A 12,136-nucleotide genomic window follows, 5' to 3' on the forward strand; every position below is an offset into this window, starting at 1 on the left:
AATAACTATAGATTTTTTTCTCTCCATCTGATAGATTAATTGGTTTGTTGCCTAGATGACCTGTCCAGTACTGAGACAAGTGTGATCACGTCTCCCCCTATTATTGTAAATCAAATGCTTCTTCTATTACTCTGGAGTGTGCTTTATGGAGAGAGAGGACTATTCTTTTTATTTTTATTTATTTATTTATTTATTTTTTGGTCTCCGCTGGTGCCTCTCCTTGTGTCAATGAAGTTGAGAGTCTGGCATGGCGTCTACACGGTGGCTGTGACTGCTGCTAGAGAGACTAGCTGATTTTGCAGCAGCCATGGCAATTGTGGTGGCTATGGAGGGCTACATGTATGAAAATTGTTTTTGGTGTGCTCTTTACCTGGTTGCAGCTGGGTTTGGCTTCCCCTGGCTCCAGGCTTCAGGGGCTCAGCAGGGCCCAGGACACATCAGGTAAATTTTTTACAGAAGAATTTGAAACATAAGTTTAGTTTCCAGACATTTAAAGCTAGTAGGAATGAAGTGGACCTTGGAAACAGGTAGTCCTAAAAGGAAGTGGTAGTGATTGGTTTTCAGAAAGTTTATGGAAACGCCAGGCACAAATCTGTTCCCCAACAAGTAGTCATCAAATATGAACCTGGCTTTAACCACCTCGTGTTACAGGAAAGAAAGCCCAGGTTCAGAAGGGCAAAGGAGCTTGCTCTATGTCACACAGCGTGTGAGAGGAGGAACCTACACTTTGGACTCTGAGTCTCCAGTTTATTCGCAACTGAACTTGACACCCATTGTGAAAACTACTTTTCCCTCCAGAAATTTCATATTTTGTATAGCCAAAGAAGGTGGCTTTTTTTTTAATGGATGACAAAGCTTGAGCAAGAAAAGAAACAGTATGATTCAAACAGTGAGCTGAGTTACATAGAAATTATAGGCCTGTGCTGCTGTTTGGTAAGAGTTTGGAATTAATTACAAGGTATTCCCAAAACAACACCTCTTTGGGTGTCGTGCGCATTTCTGAAAATCTCCTGCAAATGATTGCTGGCCAAGGGAGTTTCTTGTGTGAAAATCCTAACAGTTGCTTGTTTATTGTTACACTCTAGTGCAAGATTTCTTATTTTTTTTTCACCAGTGCCTTGATCTTGGAACTAGTGCAAAATTTCTAAGAATCTTTCTATGAATCAGACTTCACTGGACTTGGGACCTATTCAGCTAAAAAAGCATTTCTGTCGCTAATATAAATCAACCTTCCTGAAGTGATTCCAATTTAAGTATGCTGATAACAGATGAGTACAAACGGAGTCAGATGAATGCGGAAAGCCCATATTCATGACATGTCCTAGAACACGGAAAAGTGCCACAGGTTATGTCTGGGTGTCCTTGCCAGTCACGGGCTCCCACACCTGACCTTCAGTCACATTCCCCAAAGGGCTGCATGCACCACGCTCTTCCTCACTGCCTGGTCTCTTTCTTGAAGCTCTCTGACACTCAGACACCTTGCCCCTGCTTTCAGACCCACGAAAAGGTCAAAATTCATTCCAAAGGCTCTCTCAGATGCTCCCAAGGGTGCCAAGCCTCAGTGGTAGTCTGGTGATGCACTCTCTGAAGATGGGGAGAGAAAGCATTACTGACTCTGGGCCACATTTTGTCACCTGAAACTGAAAGGAGCTGAGTCTGCACCAGTGTCTCCAACAGAGCCAGCAAGGTAGAGACCAGCACCAAAACATCCTCCCTACTCCCCCACCGGTCCCCCAGGCACAGGCCTGATGCAAATCTGCACATGCAAATCACCTCTTAACGACCTGGCCCCAGTTCATGGGATAGGCCCAGACGAGTCTGAATCTTGTAATGAGTTCAAATAAGGAACTTATCATTTTATACTCCAAAGCAAACCCTATTTTGGAAGAATAAAACCAGATCTTAGACAATTTTTTAAAAGTTAGCAACAGTTTAAGCTTAGTTGTGTTTCAATTTGTCAAAGTAAACTTTTAAAAAAAGGCCTTATGTGACTTCCAGGAACACACTGAAACACATGACTCAGTGGCCAAAGTAGAAGACCTGAGCCCATCTGGATAACGTATGGCTGGGCCCAGGTGGACATGCCCAGGTCAATGTCAAGCACCAGGGATTATCTACATAAACACACAAAATTTAGCACCTTTGAATCTGACCAAGGAAACATAAATGTGACTACTCTAAGAGAGGGTCAATGTTTATAGCCATAAAGTGTAAGAAAATAATCTCAGTGATTCATTTTCAGAAATAACTCAGGCTGTAGGAGAATTGTAGAAAATTGTAGGGGAATTGTAGAAAAATATAACTTTAATATATACAGTTTTATAATAAATGCTTGCTAAAAACATTTTAAGTAAAGCAGCTTCTAAGGGGCCATATAAAGGACAGGCGAGCCCGAGCACACTAAACATTCCAGGGAGGGAATGACCCCCACCTGGTTCCAGGAACTGACTAGTTCCTTATCTAAAGGCCACCTGGCCAGGCCCCAGGGAAGATAAGCGATTGAGAAATGTGATGTTCCTTATCAAGGTACCAGCCTGCTAAAGCCCACCTGTAAATCTAAAGGTGCCACAAATCTATCGGGGTACCAGCCTGCTAAAGTCTACTCATAAATCTAAAGGTGCCACAGATAACCAACAACTCATCCTGTCACAAAGGTCTGTCCAGAAAAACTGTATAAAATGTGCTTGTGTTGTAAGCTCGTGGTCGCTTCTGTCCAGGAGACTAAGTGACCCCAGCATGCTGGAATAAAACTCCTCTTGCCTAATTGCAATGGTCTCAGTCTCGTGGTCTTTGTGAAGTGAGCCGTCCCTGTGAGTGTGAGATTTGTGCATACAAGGCCCAGCCCAAAAGTTGTCTGACTGGTCCAGCCCATTCCTGGGCGGGCCGCTGAATAGATAAAGTTGTCCTTCGGATGATAATGAGTTACCAGCCCTTAACTGTTTACTTCAAATGGATAAAGTTCTCCTTGAGATGGTAACGAGTGAATAGCCCTTTACTGTTCTCTTCATTTCCTAATGTTTCTCCTTTCACAGGGTGTTGGGTGGGCCTTTTTCACAGGCTTGTCCTGAGCCCTCAGACAAAGAAATTTCCTGCAAGGGGGTAGTAAATTGGGGTACTTTTAGACGTCATCCAGGAAGACTGTGCACCCCAATCAATGAGGAGGCAGGGCAGGGACTTGCACACTAGGGAATCAATTGCTTGCTACAGCCCTTTTCTGTGTGCCTGCCCCTCAGACACCTGAACCTTGCAAGGCCACAATTAAAGTCTTGCTTTGCTGTACCTCGTGTCTCCATGTCCATCCTTTGGCCTTGGATGGGTGAGGGTGTTTCTCACATAAAGTCACTCCATATTTGATCTAAGTGCAAGCTGGTTTTTGCTTGAAGCTGAGGCCAGACATTTCAGGGTGTTTTGCTTTTCTCCATCACTGACAACCCAAACCCAGCAAAAAGCATCATATAGACACCCAGGTGCTGAGGGGATTTCAGGGCCTCAACTGCAAGGCCCACCTGACTGGGGCTCCAGGATTGAGAGTAGGAAGGCCACCCAAACATCTGACCCAGTTCTGAAAAGCCTTTCACTGGCGACACCAGTTTCCTAACTGATTTCTCTGCCCTCATCTTATCCGCCCCAGTGGATATCTATGAAGCTCACAGGCCATCCTTCCTGAAGGCAAAGATTCAACTCCAGGCCAGATTCTACACTTAGGAAAACATTACCAAAAAGCAGACACAATGAGCTGAAAATTAGAAGCAACAACTAAACAAAAACTCCAAACAAATCTAGATCCAACTCTTACACTGTTTCTTCAACTGGGTTTTGTTTCATTATCTTGCATTTCAAATGTCATGCTCACCTAGGAAAAGAAAAAGCAGCAAATAGAGGCAAGCAAAAAGAAGGTAAAGAATATTTGTAAAGGGACGCCCCAACCCCTACTGACCTTAACATATGCATTCTGCTTCTGTACAAATCGCTTGCTAAAATAAATGGGGGAGTAAACAGAGTAGCATGGCCAACACCATTTTAGGTGGCTCTGCCATTTTAGCCTGGAAAGTCCCTATGGGGAATCCAGGGTGGGGAGGGGCTACAGGGCTAACCACAAAATTAGCTTATGTATCGCTGGCTTGCTTGCATTGGCTAGATTGTGTCAGGCGCGAAAAATTCCCACCTAGCTAAAAATAAAAGCTGCAAGAGGTTTCAGCTCGGGGCTGCGCACTTCAATTGGCCTGCGTAGCCCTGGCTGCCAGAAATAAACTCTTTTCCTTTTCCTATCACCCAGTTCTCGTGGGCAAATTTCTTTTACCTGTTGGACGTTGGCCATACATATTCACACTCACATCTTCCGGGATGGGGTATTTGTCCATGTTCTTCAGGGTTTTTCTTCGTGGCACCAATACGTATAGATAATAATTTTATGAAACTGGATGCCTGAAGTACATGTTGTTTTGTTACCCACCATAATTTAGGTCAAATTTGTGTCTACCTTATAATCACCTGGGGAGACTAAATATCTTGATAGGCAGTCCTCACTTCTTACCACTTAATCAGAATATTGGGGATGAAAGGCAGACATCGGTATTTTTTAAATTCCCTAGGTATATTCAAAGTGCCACCAAGCTGGAGGACAAGCGCTTACATAAAGAACTGAGAGTGAGGGGATTAGGTGAGAGGGCGTACTAGTCAGTACCTAAAACTGGGTGATTTATAAGAAAAAGAAAGTTATTCTTACAGTTTTGGAGGCTGGGAAGTCCAAGGTCCAGGGGATGCATCTGGTGAGGGCCTCTCGGTGGGAGCTCTCTACACAGTCCCGAGGCAGTGCAGGGTATCACCTGGTGAGGGCTGAGCAACAGTGTACTAACATGCTTCTTCCTTTCCTTAGAAAGCCACTAGTGCCACTCCCATGATAACTCACTCATCCATTAACCCATTAATCCATGAATGGATTATTCCATTCATGAAGGCATAACCAGCATGGCCTCTTAAATGCCCCATATTTCAAATACCACATTGAGGATTAAGCTCCAACATAAGCTTTGGGGAGGACAAACATTCAAACCAAATCAAGGGGTAAAGAAGGCAGTGATTGTCAAACTTTGGTGTATATCTGGATCACCTGGGGAACTTTCTGAACGTGCAAAGGCCCAGACACTCTATTTCCATGAGATTCAACTCTGCGTTCCTTATTAACTCTCCAAGTGATTTAGATACATGCCAAGTTGGAGAACCACCAATTTAGGTGACCAGTCCCCTATTGTTTGATTGCCTCTTTAGTGACCTACTCTGCCTCATCCTCACTAGACTGTAAACGTCAAGAGCTGGACTGTCTATATATTAGCCTCTGGTCACATGTGACTAGTGAGCACTTGAACTGTGGCTACTTTAAACCAAGCAGAGCTGCAAATATAAAAGGAATACTGGATTTCAAAGACTTAGTACACGTTGAAATGATAGTATTTTGAACATATTGGGCTGCTTTCTTTTTTCCAATGTGGCTACTAGGAAAATTTAAACTACACATGTGGCTCACATTGTATTTCGATGGGACAGGCCACTCTGGGGGCAGGGCCTATGTCTATTCTCTATTGTCTTTTCAGCAGCTGGCTCAGTGATTTTGCATCAAATAGACACGCAATCAATATATTTTTAAGAGAGGGAATGAGTCCACAAACTAATGAATGAGCACAGACATACGGCAGCCTAGGCGTTCTCAGCATTCTTCTACAGAAAAAGGAGAAATTTATGGAAAATAGGTGCTATTTTAGTTTAGGTTGCCCCAGAAGCCTTTCCTGAGACAAGGATTTAAGCGCAGGTGGTCTGTTTAGAAAGAGGTTCCCCAAAACGTCAGTAGAGGAGTGAAGACATGAAGCTGGAAAGGGAAGGAGGGTGGTAAAAGACGAGTTATGGAGCGGTTACCACTGTGGGCAACTGGAGCTTAATCCTGCCAGGGAACTTTAGGACACGGAGCAGACCATATCCCTAGAAGCTATGCTTTCCCACCCCCAGGCAAGGGAACTAGGGTATTTTCACACCGTTTCCATCCATCACTGGCTGAAAGCTGCTAGGCAGAGGCACATGCATTTGTTCCCAGGCATTTTTGTCCTGCTGTGTGTTGTGCTCCAGAGACAGAGGAAGCTGCAGGCAGAGACGTGACAGTGTAGCAGGTGCATGTGCTCAAACTGCACCGCTGAGGGGCTGGGGTGAAAGAGTTCAGGAAATGCCACCTTTACATACGCCCCTTTGGGATAGTGATTACTTTTAGCTGAAGGCCCTTGAAAAACAACAAATGCAGCCTTTCTCCGAGCGCCCCTTATCTGCCTAAAGACAGATCCTCCAAAGGGAACTCAATTGTCATCAGTCCCCTCCCTGGGGATTCATCAACCAGAGAGAAGATTAAGTCCTATCACAGGAGAGGAGCCTGGACGTCAGCACCATACCCAGACAGACTTTGCCCAAACTGTCACCTATCCTCCCAAGGGCCCCTTCATTTTTCACACAAATCATTTACTCTCCCCTAAGTTGCCTCATCCCCGCTCTCCTCTCCCCTATGAAGAGGGTATATAAGCTTCTAGCTTTCACCGGGTGTTTGGATATCTAGTTTTCTTTCCTGTGATGCCCCTATGCACACAATAAATTTGTATACTTCTTCTCCTGTTAGTCTGCCTGTTGTCAGTTTATTTCATAGACTCAGTTATCCAATCTTCAGAGGACAGAGGGTGCATCTTCCCTCCCCTACAGGGGCAGAGCCAGGAACAGCTGACTACAATTTCCTTTTAAACAAGCCTGTTGATTTCATATCTAACAGGTGAAATGGGTACCACTGTCCTGCAGCTGTGCACATCCCACAGGACGGTCAGTAAAACCCCTGGGATCCTTTATCAGCTCCTCCTGGGTGACCCGCTTTTGCTCTACAGTCCTATCCTAGGGGCCCCAAACCGTTGTGGGGAACGGCTTCCAGTAATGGGCCTGAGTTACTTGATTAAGAGTTCCCCAAACAGGAGTCACTGAGGTCACAGCTCTGCCCTCTGTCTCCTGTGAGTTAACCCTAGACCATGTTGGCAGGCGATTTTCTTTGTGCTGGTTTCTCCACTACGATGCAAACTCACCCAGGGACGTGGCAGCACTCATCTTCGGGTTGCCACAACACTTGCACATGGGCCTGGAAGTGCAGCAGCTGAATGTTTCAATAAAGCGCCTCAAGTTTCTAGTTTCAGAAAATATCACTTCACTCAAGATTTAATCATCTCATAGAAATCAGGCCACAGTGGTTCTGTTTTTGGAAGTTAATTCAGTCTGGTTTTAATTTGAAACGAATCAGGAGAGGCTCTGGAATAATTTTATTAAGCACAGTGAAGCAAGACAAATAAGACAGAAGAAGTAGTAAACAAATTGAAAATGAGAAATGCTGGTCCCTAGGGGAACAAAGCAGCCCTGAGTTTTTACGGTAATTTTAAATCTACTTGATACCATAAAAATTCATCTGCATTTTCCATGTACACTTTATTTCAGTCAAGGCCTTTTCCTTCTAGTATTTATTTCCCCCATCTGAAATTCAGGTAGCATAAAAAGTAAGGTTATTTAATGAAATATTAAAATATTTAGGCTATAAATAATTTAGTTATAAATAATTATATATGCACATATATACACACATGTATATATATAAAATACCTTAGGGGCCCTGAAAAAAGTTGGGCCACCGCAACTTTAAAATGAAAACTTGATATTCCAATAAAAATAATGCAAATTTAAATGACTCTCCCATTCACTCATCCCTGTTTACTTCACAAACACATGAAGCATGAAGGGTTGGCAAACACAGACGTCTATAGTCAGGTGTGCTGGATAACAGCTCTGTCTGGGCAGTAGCCCAGGAAGCTCCACCCAATTGTTGCCATGAAGGAATATGGGCCCCAGGTTTCCAAATCAACCAATTTTACAAGAGAAGCTTGATCCCCCAATTTTTATGACAACTGTTCCTTTTTTAAAAAAAAAAGTTGGTAACTAATTCAAAAAGTTTTTAAACACTGTGCAGAGCCACTTGACAAGGGCCAAGCAGAATGTAGATGCAGGGGCAGACAGAACTGTGACCTCATAGCTACGACGGAGCAGATACAGTCCGAGGCAGTCACCGGGGCGGATACAAAGATCTACAGGACGCGCCCTGGCCTCCAGCAGCTTCCTCCCTGGAGAACAGGTGATATCAGCGGACGACTAAAATTTTCATACAAAGTAAAAATAAATTTGAAGGCAAGATGTAATAATCAGGGGGCTCTAGAGAAACAGAACCAATAGCACATAAGGGGATTCATAATTTATCTTAAGGAATTTGCTCATGTGGTTGCAGAGGCGGGAAAGTTTGTGACTTACAGGGCAGGTTTGCGGGCTGGAAATTGAGGCAGAAGTCAATGCTGTGGTCTCTCTTTCTCTCTCTCTCTTTTTTATATTGCTGAGTCAGAGAATGTGCAGATATTCAACCACAGCAGATAGGGTCAAATTCCCACCAATGTGCAATCTTGAGGCGGAATTTTTCTTTTCTAAGAAAGTTGTTTTTGCTCTTAAAGCCTTCAGCTGACTGGATGAAACCCACCCACACTATACAGGGTGATCTCCTTTACTTGAAGTCAACTGATTGTACATGTCAGCCTCATCTACAAAACACCGTTGTGGCAACACCTAGATTAGTGTCTCAATAACTGGGTACTACAGCCCAGCCTAGTTGACACATAAAACGAACTATCCCATGGGTTAAGTGCTATAAGAGAGGTAGAAAAAACTACTACAGGAGTTCAGAAAAATGAGAAATCAAGGAAAGTTAAAGGGTTGAAATTCCCCATGATAAAAGACTTAAGAAACATGGGCTAGGGCCGGCCCGTGGCTCACTCGGGAGAGCGCGGTGCTGACAACACCAAGTCAAGGGTTAAGATCCCCTTACCGGTCATAAAAAAAAAAAAAAAAAAAGAGCTTCTCCATCTAAAAAACCTAGAAGAAACAATACGGATCAACAGTAGCCAAGCTCCTGCTAGCTGTTATTATGTGTTGTTTCTTTTAACCATCTCAACTACCCTGAGGACAGGCATCACCATTATGCCCATTTGATAGAGGAACAGGCTGACCCCAGTGTTTCCAATCTCATGCCACTACGATGGAGCGGATCTCAAATTCAGGCGGTGTGAAATCCCCAGAGCCTTAACCAGTACTTACCGCCTCCCCAACAAACTCATACCTCCTACAATGACCTCATTAATTCTCACGAAAGCCCCATCCCCATTTTACGAATGAGGAAACTGAGGCTTAGAGAACAAGGTGGCAGCATTGGGATTTGAACCTGGTTTATCTGATCCTAAACTTGTGCTCTGACTACCGCAGTCCGTGGCACGGCTCCCACCTCTGCCCCAAATATACAAGGAAAATGTGTCAAGGGTCTAGTTTATGTGCCAAGGTGACCGACGAGAGGATGGGGCTTAAATTCAAGCAGTAAAAAAATGTTGGTAAATAGTAGAAGTAACTTCTTGGTTGTCTGTCAGGGAAATGCAGGCATCGGCTGGGAAAGAATCATTTACCGTACCAGAGCCTGGCTGCTTTGAGCGTTAGTCTCCCTGAAGACCAGAGAGAAGGTGACAATCATTTAATGGGAATGTGTATTGAGACTCTGCACTTTGGTTATTGATTGGCAAGAACAAAAACACAGCACTTTGCACCCACACAGAAAACAACACCAAAGTTGGCTTCTCATAAATGAAAATATTTCCTTGGCTTTCTCCTCGCTACATATTTTTAGTGAAAATTAAATGTACCCTGCAAATCCTGCCTTCATTTCTTGGGTAGGGAACAGACTCACTTCAATCTAACTTCAAAGGAGCAACCAGAAAACTTTTCTTTCCTAGACCATTTGAAACACTCCTACACTATTTTGTCCTTTTCCGTCTGTGTTATTTTTTTCCCTCTCAGAACGTAGAGTATGTGAGAAATCTGTACTGTTCTATTTTTGCTGAGGAATGAATTTCGAGCCCCCAAATTGTCATTTATTCAACTGTTGTCCCTGCTCTAGACCTTTCTATTAGAGTCAATGGCGGGTCGTTCTTCCTCCTATGATTATGATGATAACATGAGATACACTTGTGGGGTAATAATTTAGCTATTGTTTAAGACTAAATGGTGCCCTTTAATTTAATTTAATTGTATCTTAATTATATGTCCATAATAGTAATCATCCAAGTCCTCATAATTGTATGTAAAATCAAATAATAGAAATAAAATCTGTATTCCTTGAGCCCCACTGTGTGCCAGACACTGTGCCATACACACCTTTAAAACTTGCAACAATCCTATGAGGTAGGTACTAATTGTTTCCACTTTTCAAAGGAGAAAATTGAGGTGTAGGTACTTTCAGTAACTTGCCCATGTTTACATAGGAAAGGAGCTGAGGTTTACAACAAAGCATCCAAGTGCAGAGACAATCTGAGGTCGTGACGTGTGCAGCTCCTACTGGGACCCTGATGCTTATTGACGTCGGTCATTACTGATGCCAATAATGGTGAGATTTTACTTTCTTGTTTTACTCTTCCTTCTTGGGAGTTCAAAACAACATTTCAAAGAGGCAGAACGAATAAACACAGATACTCTAGAGGGAAGCACTGTGACTAAGAAGGTGGTTTGGTCTTTCCTTCACGGTGGATGCCAAAGGAGAGCTATGAATCTACTGCTAAGAATAAGCTACAGAATGGAAGGTGAAAGCTCGGGAGGCCCTTCACCCAAATCACCTGACCTAAGAACCCCAGTAGGATTTCCCTGATGGAGCAAACTTTGTGAGCGATCACAGATACACAGCTTGGCTCCCAAGCCAACTCCCCCTTTTGGCCAAGATCACAACAGAGGCCTAAAGTGGAGAGGTGACTTCCCCAGATTCACAAAGATTTTGGTGGAACCAGTATCAATTATCCAGTTAACCACCTACTGGCCTCTCAAATAGGTGTGTTTAGGCAAAAGTGCATGGCTTCAAAAAATCAATTCAACAGCTCACATTAAACAAAGAAACAAGAATATCGGCATACCAGATGTTCACTCTCCACATAGCATTCAAGCGGGTTTTGGCATATCCCCGCAGCCCAAATCTCTACTAACTGGAACTTCCATAAAAGATGCTCATAATTCTTCAAGGTCTTGAGGTGATTTCTGGATCATTAAGAAAAAGATAAAAGTATGGTCAGTGAAGTATTTTAAATTTGATTTTTTTAATTGACAGAAAATAATTGTATATAATGGCCAGTGCAGTTTTGCTGTTATGCAATCCATTTTATTCTTTCTCTACATATGGCGTTTATCTTGCCTCTCTTAAACTCAGAGTATTTTTGTTAACCAGAGCATCTGGGTTGAGCGGGGTGGTTAAAAGTTGATGGAGGTCCGTCTCGTTGTCTCTCCAGCAAGGCCGGTGGGTTCTAAGAATAACTGGAAGAAAACTGTGGCAAAAAGACAGCAGAGAGAAAATAGTGATAATACAACATCAAGGTCTGTCAGGCAGAGCAAATATCATCATTTCTGCTTCTCATGCAGGGGAGAGCTTCCTTCAGCTTGTGCAGTAAACCCCTGCACACTCACCTTCTACATACTTAAAGCTATAGAACTCTGTCTTATTTCAGAAACTGCTTGCAAAGAGGGTGGCCAGCCAGGTGGGCAGAGATTAGCAAAGGAATCCAGATGTCTCTGCAGGTATGAACACAGAGGAGCAGAAGCTGTCATCTCAGATCCTGAGGCTTGGGGGCAGGAGAATAGGACAGGTTGGATTTTCTGGGAAGCTGCCTCTGAGCCAGGCAGGCAGGAGGTTCATTAGTGAGTGCTCTTGCGCCAAAATACTTGAGTGGAAGTGATATGGGGAGGGGGCAGGAGGTGGGGGGTAGACCTGGTCGTCGGCCTCAGCCCACCCCGTCCTCTTACCAGGTTCCTGACTCCACCACAGGAAAGAATTCAAGGGCAGAGTCACAGTAGACAGTGAGAACAAGTTTAATAAAACAGATAGAAATACAGGTTCCACAGAGAGCGTGCAGCGTGCTCCAGGGTCAGAGCAGGGCCCGCTCCAAGTTTAACACAAAAGTATGTTCAGTACAGACATCCAGTCTAACTCAAAAGCAAGAAACACACATTT

Source organism: Cynocephalus volans, chromosome 16 (genome assembly GCF_027409185.1).
Source record: "Cynocephalus volans isolate mCynVol1 chromosome 16, mCynVol1.pri, whole genome shotgun sequence".
Classification (NCBI taxonomy): Eukaryota; Metazoa; Chordata; class Mammalia; order Dermoptera; family Cynocephalidae; genus Cynocephalus; species Cynocephalus volans.